Below are 14,287 nucleotides of genomic sequence, written 5' to 3'. Positions count from 1 at the left end.
CTGTACCTTGCCCACAAGAGTAACCTTTCAAGAAAATTAATTACCTCTTACATAAAGACCTCTGAGTGTGTTGTCCTCATTCTACATGTGGTTGACCCCCTTAGCCAGTGAAAGCTACTCCAGCAAAATCCAGTCACAGCACCTTGCCCCCCACACCTTTCAAGAATTAATTACCTCTCACATTAAGACCTTGCAGTATGTGTAGTTAACATTCCACACGTGCCTTGCCAAGTGAGAGGCCCCTTCAGGGAGTGAAGCGCACGGGGCATGCGCAGTGGCTGCCGCTGGTCCAGAATTCTTCTATCGAAACTCTGGTCCAGCTTTCTTCTAGATACTCTACTGTCATCGTGCGGCATCTATTCAGCAATTACAACACACTTAAGCACTCGCGCAGCAATTAACAACTGATTACTGACTGCTAATTAATCGATGGTCGGCACATGGCTACATTACCATCACACAGCAATACATGCATTAATTAATTAATTTTCACACGAATCGATGTTTAACACACTTATTATGATCACTTCCTGGTATATTTAATCACAGAATCAATTTAAACTTATCACTACCTATCTAAGTATTTCAAAGGGTGGAGTTGTTGTCGTGGCTGTCAGTCCGGCCATTGAATCTCGCAGCTGCGTGCCTTACGTACTATAGCACTTACCGTTTCACATACCATACACTTACCAAAATAATGAATACTCTAATAACTACTCTCACTGCACTCCCATAAACTAATTATTACTGGTCTTCTGACGCTCGTAAACAAACAGAATCTCCCAAGAAAGAAATAAATGAATGAATCTCTATTAATGCAAAGCTAAAGTATTATATTCCCTTAATTATTTACACTCGATTACTCAGACCTGTAGTCGGTTTCCTAAGCTAAGACTTAATTACTACGCGCCCATTCCGGCGCTCTATTTCAACAGGACTACATCTTTAAATCTCTTATAGCGTCAGTTTACAATAAATATTCCCATCCCTTCTATGCATGCCAGATATTAGAACTTTGTACTCATCTCTATCACATGATGATGCCTTCGTCAACTCGGGAAGTCCATTCTGAGTTTACTCCTCCTCCATGGGCACCACGGTGATGACTTCCATTACCAATTCATCTTGAAGTTGGTGAGCCATTGTTTGATGATGTTGGAACCGCTAGCACTTAATCCTGCACAGACACAACGACACTGTTTAAGTCACACTCCGGTTAACAGCGTTCAATGTGAACGTCCGGTCACGATCTCCTATGCGACTACGTAAGATTATTATATTATAGTAATCATAATAATATGACTTTTCACGTCACGGTTTTCCAAAAAGTTAACACTGGCGTCACAGAGATCAAAACTAAACACTGTTTATGCAAATTGGATTATTTCACTTAAAATAGGAATTAATTTCACTTGAACAAAGACCTAACGAGGGCTTAACGGAGCGTAGCTTCGCCGTCGATAAGCCGCAAACCCGGACTGACGCTTGTCCCTTCCTGCAGTAGTTTTTACTAGGGAGCGATACCCCTTCCACTAATTTGCGTAGCGCCTATTCCCGGCGTACTCGAGGTAGGATAGTACGGGTGATCGGTGACCAATATCTAGTTGGTGCGATTGAGACATAACCACTCAATTATCCTTCGGTGAAACTCTTTAAATTAATTAAAATATGTTCTGCTTCCCCTACCACACGGGGTGAAGTCCCGATCTCGAGGAGCTGTCGTGAGACTAAACAGATGGCCCCAGTACTTTTCCACGCAGAAACAACACAGTATTCTTTCTTCGGCTGAAAGTTATCACGGAAGAGGACATTAAACACTCTAAATAAATGTCCCAATGACATTTATCCCTTTTAAATCGGGAGATGAGCCCCTAATTCGAGTTTTATTAATTTTCTATCTCGTAGGTAATTAAGTTGGCCAGTCCGATTCCAAGATGGCTCCTATATTCCGTTTCGAAAAAGTTAGTTTCCCCTCATTCTGTGAGTCTTGAGGAGGGATGTCTTCTCTCGAGTGATGTCACAGGGAATCCCCATTCGTAACCCCTCCCGGGTCTAAGTTGGCTTGGCTTCATCTGCCGGGCCCCCGCTACACAAAGGATAATACTGCGCAATAAGTCGCAGACAAAGAAATCTTGTAGAATAATTTTAAAAGACACAATTTATCTATCACAATGGTATGAATATTAATTAGTTTCGGTATGACCTTTATTAATAATATGAATATTAATCATTTTCAGCGTTCTTTCCCTTTAATAGCATTGCGTGCGTAATTACGGAGATCGATATCAACCCAAGGTCCTTGGATCATGCCCCTGTCGGGTTCATATTCCCCTCTCCCCGAGAAGAAATGGGTACAGGCACTGGACACATTTCGTCGCTAAACATTCAATTGGCAATATCGATTCACAACTGTTTCCAAATCTTTGCTTTCTGGCGAAGTTCCTGGTTCTCTCTTTCCAAATAATATGCTATCTGACGCAATGCTTCTCTGTAGTTCTCCAGGTACTGACATTCTGGACATTCTTCATCCCCAAGATCTCTCTGTGAAAACAAATTCTCCAAATAATTGACATCTTCGGCTTAATCATTTGGTCCCGACTCTTCATCTGACACGTCACGTCGATCTTCTTCTCCGTCTTCCTCATCGTCTTCTTCTTCCAATTCCCCAAGTTCTTCAGCGTTGTCCACGTCTTCTAAGTTGCCTCCGGACGTATGGTACAACTTCAGATTTGCCGCATTGTAGATGGTTTCGGTCGCGCCGTCCATGCTTTGCACCTTGTACGCGTTGTTGTCGAGGTTCTGGATGACTCGGTAAGGACCGATGTACAGTTCAGCGAACTTGTGGTAGAACTTGTTAGGTGGATCGGAAACTGTTGGTCCTTTAACGAGAACAAGTTCCCCTACGCGCAGTGGTCGATGTTACCTCTTGTTACGGAGACGACGTAATCTTCGTTCTGCTTGGGCCTTCAAATATTTTGCTGTCTCCTGTATGCATAGCTCAACCGATAGCCTAGGATCCTGCGGACATTTTAAGACCTCGTGCCATGGTCTCTTCGGAAAACTGTCGAAATGAATCACTGACGGAATTTGGCCGGTGGATTCGTGGATAGTGCCGTTGATACTTTCTGTGATAACAGGAATCACGTCCACCCAACGCCAATGTTGTCTAGGACAGTAAATACGGCAAAATTTTGCGATTTCTCGCATTATCCGTTCTGCGGGATTGGACTCCGGATGCCTAATAGAACTTAGATGATGTTTGATGTTTAAGTTGTCGATGTCTCGCTTGAAGTTTCCCGATGTGAACTGCGACCCATGATCAGTAAGGACGCATTCGGGCTTGCCCATACATGGTATGATTTTAGTTTTCAGCTGATTTATGACGGCTCTAGTGTTTGCCTTCTGGATTGGACAGAGAGTGACGAATTTTGAAAACACATCCACCCATACCAAAATGTATTGAAGCCCTCTCTTTCCCTTGGGAAGTGGTCCGTAAAAGTCTAAAGCGAACAGTTCCCGAGGTTTACTTGGCAACAACGGCTTCGGTTTTTGCTTAAGTAGGTATGGATTGGGTTTTACCCGTTGGCAAATGTCGCAAGTAAGGAGTACCTGCTGAACAGTTTTTCTCAAATTTTTCCAGATAAAAGTTTCCCGAAGTGTAGCAATTACTTTATCTCTCCCTGCATGACCTGTAACGTGATGACCGAGCCAATCTAAATCAACCTGCAACGTCGTTGGAACCACGATCCTGAATTGCGTGTGGTCCTCGTCCACGAATTTATGCAGCATACCATTAAAAAATTGGTACTTCTCGGATCTTTTCTGAAGTTCACGGTATTCATCCGTCCCTGGCTCTATTCTACGTTGGAGGAAATCGATCAACTTCTTCATTTCCGGACATTTCTGCTGTTCTTCACCAATAGTCCGCAGCCTTTCTATGATTTCGCGGTCCCCTTGTTCTATCAACTGTATTTGGTTAACCACGATAGGTTCCGGATCTGGATTTCTACTGAGGGCGTCTGCAATTACATTTGCCTTTCCGGCGCAGTGCTCAACTGTAATGTCGAATTGCTGCACAAACAAGCACCACCGGCTGACTCTCTCGCTTGTTAATGCAGATTTCATCATGAACGTCAAAGCTTTGTGATCCGTCCTTAACACAATTGGATACCCATAAATGTATTTCTTCCAATGGTTAAGAGCGGTCACGATCGCGAGCATCTCTAGTTCGGTCACGGTATATTTCAACTCATGCGACCTTAATTTGCGACTCATGAAAGCCAAATAGGTGATCCTCTGTTCGGGTTCAGGCGTCTCTTGGTATAGAACTGCCCCAACTCCTATAATCGACGCATCAGTTTGCACGATAAACTTTTGTGTATAGTCCGGATATCCTAATTTTACACTATGGGCCAACAAATCCTTTGCTTTAACAAATGCTTCATCGCAGGCGAGGTCCCACTTCCACCTATTGTTTTTCTTAAGGAGATCTTGTAATGGTGCAACTATACTGGTGTAGTTCGGACAATGATCCGCGAAAAAGTTACAAATTCCTAAAAATTGCTTGACATGCTTCACCTTCGTCGGCTTTGGAAAATTTTGAATTGCCTTCAATTTAACAGGATTGGGCATAATTCCTTCTGAGTCGATCACATGACCTAAGAATAGGATACTCCCTTGGCAGAAATTAGATTTGGGTAGGTTCACCTTGAAGTTGTTCCTTTCTAAATCAGCTAATAGTTTATCAAGTTTCCCTAGGTGCTCTGGCAAAGTTTCTGATGCAATAAGGATGTCATCCACGTACCTCACCGTAAACTGTTTAACTTCGTCACTGAGGTTACGATCTAGTGCCCTAATGAGCGCTGACCCTGCTGTTTTCAATCCGAAAGGTAATCGGTTAAAAACGTAGGTTTGCCCATCAAACAGAAACCCGGTCAAAATTTTGGTGGCTGGGTCAAGTTCAACGTGATGAAATGATGATGTCAGATCAACTCCACTAAATAGTTTCATGCCCCGGAACTTCTTAAGGACCTCTTTTATACACGGGGCCTGGTCATACTCTGGGATTAAGCGCTGGTTTATTGCTCGCGCGTCGAGGCAAACACTCAACGAACCGTTGCCCTTCTCCACCACGACCAACGGATTCAAAAATGGTGTGGGTGATTTTGATATAATTCCGTTATCTTCCATCTCCTGTATAATTTTCTTCACTCCAGCGTGAAACTTTTCAGGTATCGGATATGGTCGTTGCCGGAATGGTTCCCAATTGTTGACGACTGAGGAATATTTGAAATTTGGAATCTTTCCTGGATGTGAACCAAATGCATTTTCGTGACTCTCTATGACTTTCTGTAATGTGCCTTTGTCTTCCTCCCCTATCTTCGCTTCGTCGATCTTTTCTTGGACTACCTCCGCCAATGATGGTCCTTCATTCTCCGCTTCTAACTTGAAAATCATCCCTTCAAACTCCTTGATCATCTCGTCCCGATAGGCATCCCAGTTTGGGAAGCAATCTCCTCCTTCTTGTTTCAATTGTTCTATCTCCATAGTCCAAATTTTCTCCTCCCCGTGTTGTCCCTCGAAGTCGTTTAACCTTACATCTCCCTGAATTGAATCGTTCCTGAATCTAATTTCATTCTTGTCCATGTCAATGACCGCCTTGAATTCCCGAAGAAAATCAGCTCCAATGATGATATTATATTCCATTCTAGTCAGAATTATAAATGGATGTGATATGAGGTTGTTCCCAATTTCCTGGCCTGGCTATTGCATGTAGTTGTGCGGTCCGGAATTATTCCTCGAACCTTAATATTCGAAATCGGAATGATTGGTATATGTTGTTTCGATTCCAGTTCTTTAACTAATACTTTAGATACCATGCTGACGCTCGCGCCTGTGTCTACGAGGCAACGAACCAGCAACTGGTTGACACGGACATAAATGACGGGTAACGCTCTAATTGGTTTTGGACATGCCTGAACGGGATCTTCAACGAGATCATCGGGCTGGACTACCCAAGATGCGATGGTCACGGACGTCCACGGTTCCCCCTTTGCGTCGGTAGTCCTCGAAAATCCTCACTAGGTTATCCTAATTTTTTTTAGCTGACCTCCGCCTCCACTTTAATATGGTGGTGCGCGGGGATCAAGATTACTGGCACGGTTTGCAGCATTATGTGCCTGTAGTTCGAGGCTCTCTGCCCCTCGACACTCATCCGACTTAGCAAACTGCTGCATCGAATCTTTCCACCGATCGTTTCCGGCCTGGGTATCTTGCAGATCTCTGACGTAACGGCGTGACTCATTCCTTCTGTCGTTGAGGTCACCCCGATAGTATTCTCGCGGTCTGTTGTTCTGTCGACCACGGTTTCCCCAGTATGAATTGGGTGTTCTCTCGTAAGGTCGTCGCCCTCGTGCGCCGCTCTGTCCGTGGTTGTACCTCCCTGACTGATACCATTGACTCCTACCCTGGTCATTTCGATACTTCCATTGGTGGTTTTCCCACTTCGGAGATCTCCAATCCCTATTATTCCTGTTCTGGTTGCCTATCTGAGCGTCAGTCTGAGTACTTATCACCTGAGTACTCCGGTTTACCGACTGATCTCCCTCTCGAACATTTAACGTGTTGATGGCTTCTACGTTTCTAGCTCGACCATGCCCGACATGAGATGTCTGATCCAACTGTCTTACCACGTGCTCGGCTTCCACTGCCGTACGAATATTTGCCGCAAACAACATGCGCTGGACGTCAGCTGGGAACTGCCTCGTAATGGCGGTTATTAATTCATTTTCTGTCGACGGGCTGTCCAGTTCGTGCATCTTCACCAGCTGAGACGTGAAATAGTCACAGAACCTCGTGGGTCCTCCCGAAGCGTACCTCCTCGAGTAAAGCTCTAACCTAAGCCCTTGCTGCGTGTCCAAACCCCAGTATTTTTCCAGAAATAGCTTCTTAAAGCCTTCATAGCTATCAAAACAGTAGCGGAACGCTTTAAACCATTCAAGAGCCTGGTCTTCCAAAAATTTTTCAACTACTCGTAATTTCCTATCCGCTGGTACCCGATGATCCGCCATATAATCATCTACCTCGCGGAGGAAACTTTTTGGCGTAGTCCTAGTGCCTGGTTTGAACTTCTTTGGCTTATCGTCCGCTGAACGTAAGAGGCTATACATAGGTAACGAATTTTGGCCAAGCAAGGTCGACGTCCTCTCGTCTATCGCCGGTAACTTATATTCTTCATTGCCAGGTAATTGTTCCTTGAACAGACTGTAGCCTAACTGGTGCGATCCGCTACCTAATTCCATTTTCTTCATTCCAGCTGTTTCCATTTTGAAATGTGGTTCATCCTGAATGTCTAATTTCTTCATTCCCTCTATTTCTTCGCGAAGTGCGTTAATTTGTTCTTCGTGGATCTCCAATTTCACCATCATTTTCGAGCCTTTCTCTTCGCTCCACTCGTGGATCTGTTTAGCAGTCTCTCCTACTATTTGTCCTGACACTTCCTTCTGTAACCTGGCAAAAGTTAGTTTCGTATCGGACTGCGCTGCTTGCGATACCGACGTAATCTTCTCATCCAGGGCCGCAATTACCGCCAAGGCTTTCTCAGTCCTTTCTTCAACGATCCTGATATTTGTCTGATTATCCTCGACCTGCTCCCTTATCTCTTCGATCTTCGTGTCGCGGTAATTCGCTTTGGACCTGACCTGTTCCATTTCACCATTCAGCTGATCGATTCTCCCTTTGACATCCACGATTTCGCCATTCACGCGAGTTATGTCTCTCTCGATACTGGTCTCAACCTGATCAAGCCGCTCAACTATTCCCTCGACCTTTATTTCAACAACGGCATTGAGCTGAGAAACCGCGTCTATTTTATCGCTTAGTTCCTTAGCCCCCTTTTCGCACTGTTGTTGAACCTCCTGAATTTTGCCCATTAAACTACTGCATTTCTCCTCGATCATCTTACTAGTCTCGGTTCGGTTTTCTTCCAATTTAACCTCAAAATGTGTTAATTTACCGTCAAAGTTCTCTAGTTGTTCTCTGACCTCCGCGCGCCCCTGTTTGCATTCATTTTCAAGCGTCTTAATATCGTCCTTCACGCTACCCCTAATCTGCGCACTATTCTCCTCCATCTTATTTTCAAGCGTCTTAATATCGTCCTTCACGCTACCCCTAATCTGCGCACTATTCTCCTCCATCTTATTTTCAAGTGTCTTAATATCGTCCTTCATTTCCTCCCGATTCGCCTTTAAATCGTCCTTCACACTGTCCCTAATCTGCGCACTGCTCTCTTCCATCGCCTTCCTGCTCTCCCTAATCTGCGCACTGTTTTCCTCAATACTTCTCTTTAAATCGTCCTGCACGCTGACCATAATCTCCTCCATCAAAGCCCGCATGGCTTCACTATCCATGTCGCTATCCTTTGAGATGACAGGACCCCCCTCGCTAACGTCGGCGTCAACAAACCACAACAATATATAATTATTATTTATTTTAAAGGAAAAGATTCCTCTATCCAAACTTTACGTTCTTCCAGCTTCAAATAATTTTTACTTTAATCATCATTGCAAATTAAGCCTCAAAAACGGCTATCATTGAAGCTGCCTAACTGCCTAACATCATTAAGGTTCATGAAATTTATATAAGAAGGCAACGGGAAATTTCCGAAAATGATCACAATAGTAGCCCTAAAATTCAGTTAATAAAGTTGCCGGTTGACCTGTAATTCCAAAATTGGGCTCGATTTTAAATACCAACACATGTGGTATAGTGCCAGTAAATCAACCCATGCCCTCAGCATTGAGGTCCTTCAAACACACAAAGTCATCAGAATCTCAAACTGAACCCATGAAATCAACCTACTGCCACTTGAAAAAGAAAAGTAGGCGTGAGGTTACCTCTTCTCATCCACGGTTATACTAACATAAAATATATTTCCTAATAGCAGGTTGTTTGGTGAAGAAACACACACCACTAGCTAATATCCTTGAATAGATATGCACTAAGAAAGAGCCACTACACTTCGAACCTCACTTATGGGAAATTCATTTTATTGTTTCCCGGGATTCGAACAATTCGAACCAATCCCCTTGAATTTTGGATACGCCCCTGCTTGCGCGAATGTCATGGCTCTGCCCATATCATTGGACCATGACTGTGTTCTCATTCATAAAACGATTTAATATTGACATCAAGGTATCACTTATTCAACTATAATGAACTGGGCCTCGCGTGCAAATGTCAGAAGCAGACATGGGTTACCAAAATAATCGTGCCCACTCCTGGAAGCCGCGCAAGTATGCCTTGCCTATTAAACGACACAACACGCCCCTATCTTCGCATTAATAGTATGCGATAGGTGGGATAATTATGCGCCTCTTAAACGTTAAAATACGTCCATTAAATCGTAAAACATGTCCCACCTTGGGCCGCACGTTGCTCGGCTACCATGTCTACTATGGCGCTAAATTTCCTACATCTGGGTAGCCCTTATTTACGGACATATCGAGCCCCACAGTTCACTTACGCCCTTTTATCTAGCACCACGTTGGACGCGCCGTTTATCATATGCGCGCGTCACGTGGAAATGTCAGGTAATATAAATATACGCGCCTATTTATCTAGCACCACGTTGGACGCGCCATTTATTATATGCACCCGCCCCCTACCTAACTGGCACCGGCATGAGATCTACAGGGTCGCTGACAGGTCAAGAAAAAAAAATATAGGCGCTGAACTAAAGTAAGCTTAGAGGCGTACAAGGGAGGAGAAGCGGGGCATATAACTAAAAATGAGAACACATTCGAATTAAAATATTTAACTCACAAACCGGTTTATTGAACCTTAATGATAATGGGAAATTATGCATTAAATAACACTAATGAATTACATTAAAATTTACAAATGCTGGTTGTAGGTTGTTTGTGGACCTCTGTCCGTTATACGTGATAGAAACGAGTACGTTATCGCGAAGCGATGTATCGTGACATATAGCGAATGGAAATTTTATCATAACACTGAGGCTATATTATCGCTAACACATAAAACTAACATGCGTCCGACCACACGTCTGAGCAATCCCTATTCTAATAAAGACCTAGATTTCCCAATGAAATGACAAAAAAAATGAAAATACACACATATGATACAACACCTGGGATCGAACCGACCCTCGCTATTCTAGGCATCGTCGAGCTGATGGACAGAACCACCACTGACCTCATGTACAACCACACATGACATAAAAACACATACATGGTACATGATATGCAAGAAAAATACGTAAAAGGCACTTGATCTTCCTTCTGACACTGTAGGCCTACAATACCTACGTTGAGCATCGAACTGACAACCTCTTGCGATGAAGGCAAGCTCCTGTAATCCCTATCTAATTATACTCGTACAATTAACAACGGTTCATTGGCAAAAATTACCATTATCGGCCGGGTCGCTTGCTAATTATTACGCTGCTCTGGTGTGTTAGGTAAATCACATTATTTCGCCGTTGAAAGAATCCAAGTTCATTTCCACAGCCAAGTCCCTCCTTCCTCACTTACGGGACATTCAAACAAAAAAGAAACACACTGGGCCAAGGCCAGATGGCGGTTGACCACCCTCTAAGGTCAACACCCACATAACCTTCCCTTTCCAAAGTGAACCGTAACATTTCACTCGGAAGTACATCTCCAATATCCTGCGGCCTTACCAGACTCGCGCAAATCACTTTGAATTAAACACATATCTACCCAGCAGTATCATATCATTTTTTTACAACACGACTCCCGTATCATAATGGTAATCTTTGCCTGATTGTTATTATTATTATTATTATTATTATTATTATTATTATTATTGCCGTCCTACATAGCTTACCCGCTACCTTACTTATGCATGGTCATCGTGCGGCATCTATTCAGCAATTACAACACACTTAAGCACTCACGCAGCAATTAACATCTGATTACTGACTGCTAATTAATCGATGGTCGGCACATGGCTACATTACCATCACACAGCAATACATGCATTAATTAATTAATTTTCACACGAATCGATGTTTAACACACTTATTATGATCACTTCCTGGTATATTTAATCACAGAATCAATTTAAACTTATCACTCCCTATCTAAGTATTTCAAAGGGTGGAGTTGTTGTCGTGGCTGTCAGTCCGGCCATTGAATCTTGCAGCTGCGTGCCTTACGTACTATAGCACTTACCGTTTCACATACCATACACTTATCAAAATAATGAATACTCTAATAACTACTCTCACTGCACTCCCATAAACTAATTATTACTGGTCTTCTGACGCTCGTAAACAAACAGAATCTCCCAAGAAAGAAATAAATGAATGAATCTCTATTAATGCAAAGCTAAAGTATTATATTCCCTTAATTATTTACACTCGATTACTCAGACCAGTAGTCGGTTTCCTAAGCTAAGACTTAATTACTACGCGCCCATTCCGGCGCTCTATTTCAACAGGACTACATCTTTAAATCTCTTATAGCGTCAGTTTACAATAAATATTCCCATCCCTTCTATGCATGCCAGATATTAGAACTTTGTACTCATCTCTATCACATGATGATGCCTTCGTCAACTCGGGAAGTCCATTCTGAGTTTACTCCTCCTCCATGGGCACCACGGTGATGACTTCCATTACCAATTCATCTTGAAGTTGGTGAGCCATTGTTTGATGATGTTGGAACCGCTAGCACTTAATCCTGCACAGACACAACGACACTGTTTAAGTCACACTCCGGTTAACAGCGTTCAATGTGAACGTCCGGTCACGATCTCCTATGCGACTACGTAAGATTATTATATTATAGTAATCATAATAATATGACTTTTCACGTCACGGTTTTCCAAAAAGTTAACACTGGCGTCACAGAGATCAAAACTAAACACTGTTTATGCAAATTGGATTATTTCACTTAAAATAGGAATTAATTTCACTTGAACAAAGACCTAACGAGGGCTTAACGGAGCGTAGCTTCGCCGTCGATAAGCCGCAAACCCGGACTGACGCTTGTCCCTTCCTGCAGTAGTTTTTACTAGGGAGCGATACCCCTTCCACTAATTTGCGTAGCGCCTATTCCCGGCGTACTCGAGGTAGGATAGTACGGGTGATCGGTGACCAATATCTAGTTGGTGCGATTGAGACATAACCACTCAATTATCCTTCGGTGAAACTCTTTAAATTAATTAAAATATGTTCTGCTTCCCCTACCACACGGGGTGAAGTCCCGATCTCGAGGAGCTGTCGTGAGACTAAACAGATGGCCCCAGTACTTTTCCACGCAGAAACAACACAGTATTCTTTCTTCGGCTGAAAGTTATCACGGAAGAGGACATTAAACACTCTAAATAAATGTCCCAATGACATTTATCCCTTTTAAATCGGGAGATGAGCCCCTAATTCGAGTTTTATTAATTTTCTATCTCGTAGGTAATTAAGTTGGCCAGTCCGATTCCAAGATGGCTCCTATATTCCGTTTCGAAAAAGTTAGTTTCCCCTCATTCTGTGAGTCTTGAGGAGGGATGTCTTCTCTCGAGTGATGTCACAGGGAATCCCCATTCGTAACCCCTCCCGGGTCTAAGTTGGCTTGGCTTCATCTGCCGGGCCCCCGCTACACAAAGGATAATACTGCGCAATAAGTCGCAGACAAAGAAATCTTGTAGAATAATTTTAAAAGAGACAATTTATCTATCACAATGGTATGAATATTAATTAGTTTCGGTATGACCTTTATTAATAATGTGAATATTAATCATTTTCAGCGTTCTTTCCCTTTAATAGCATTGCGTGCGTAATTACGGAGATCGATATCAACCCAAGGTCCTTGGATCATGCCCCTGTCGGGTTCAGTATTGTGCACCAAGCCTTACGCAACCTCGTGCCATCTGCGACTGCCATGCGGACACTGTTACTAGACTCTACCACACAGTCAAACGGCTCTATGTCTCATCGAATGACATCGGTCAGGCCAAGGATTCATCGCCCAACATGTATGTCATGTTTAACGCAGGAACAGAGACAGATACGTTAGTGATGGTGTCGTATCAGGGAGGTATGAACTGAGGACGAATGGTGCCACATATTTCTCGGCGATTCATCTCCGTTCACATTATCACGGATGATCATGCTGTACGAGTAAGGTGACACCGAAAGGAAATGACACACCATGCCAATGTTGCAAAGAGACAAACAGCTTTACTGCTGGCATCATGGAATGGGGAACTAGGCGGTGTATTTTCAGATCATCTCTAGTTGTAATTTGGAGATTCTGACGGCGTAGAGGTACATCCGTGACATCTTGTGTTCTCAGCGTCGGACCTCTTGAGGCATCACTCTGGTACAGTCCTTTAACCAGACAACAATCATCCACAAACGTTACGTGGGTCCATGAACTGTCTGCATCTAGTTGAGGTACTATTATGGCCGGTAAGTTCACCAATCTGTCGCCGATAACTCAAGCGTGAGACAAGCGCGGACGTCAGCTCTGGCCCATTGACAATCTGCAAGATGCCGAGGGTCACTTATAACAGCTGTGGGCTGACTTGCCTCTGGAGAGGATACAACGGTTGTACGATTTCCTTCCAATAGTGCTACCAGGTCTACAAATAAAATATCGATAGATTATACGTAAAAATTTCGGGAGTTATAACGGAAATTTCGGTAGTTTCTCGAGCGCTGAAATGGTTTGTTTTTGCTAGTGGCTTTACTTCGCCGACGCAGATAGGTCTTATGGCGACGATGGGATAGGCAAGGCCTAGGAGTTGGAAGGAAGCGGCCGTGGCCTTAATTAAGGTACAGCCCCAGCATGTGCCTGGTGTGAAAATGGAAAACCACATAAAACCATCTTCAGGGTTGCCGACAGTGGAATTCGAACCCACTATCTTCCGGATGCAAGCTCACAACCTCGCTCCCCTAAACACACGCCCCACTGAAATGTTATAACTAAATTAAAGAATGCAATATTCATTTGATGTTATTATCAGAAAAATATACAATATCAGTCATCCGTATTCTCTGGACACTCTATTCTTCTTCTTCTTCTTCTTTTCATCCTCAATCTTCCTGTAGATGTAGTTATTCATCAGGCGTAGAAACTGTATGCCAATTTTGAAGTCGTAGCATGATACAGATTTTGTATTCTAGATGCGGATCGGTGATTTCCTTTCGAATGATGCAGGCGTGAGTTTGGGATAAATTACGTAATTCGAGCCTAAAGTGAACGCGGTGAAGTACCTTACGAGTGGTGTTATCGACAAAACATCA

Source organism: Anabrus simplex, chromosome 7 (genome assembly GCF_040414725.1).
Source record: "Anabrus simplex isolate iqAnaSimp1 chromosome 7, ASM4041472v1, whole genome shotgun sequence".
NCBI lineage: Eukaryota > Metazoa > Arthropoda > Insecta > Orthoptera > Tettigoniidae > Anabrus > Anabrus simplex.
This window is presented reverse-complemented; position numbering follows the sequence as displayed.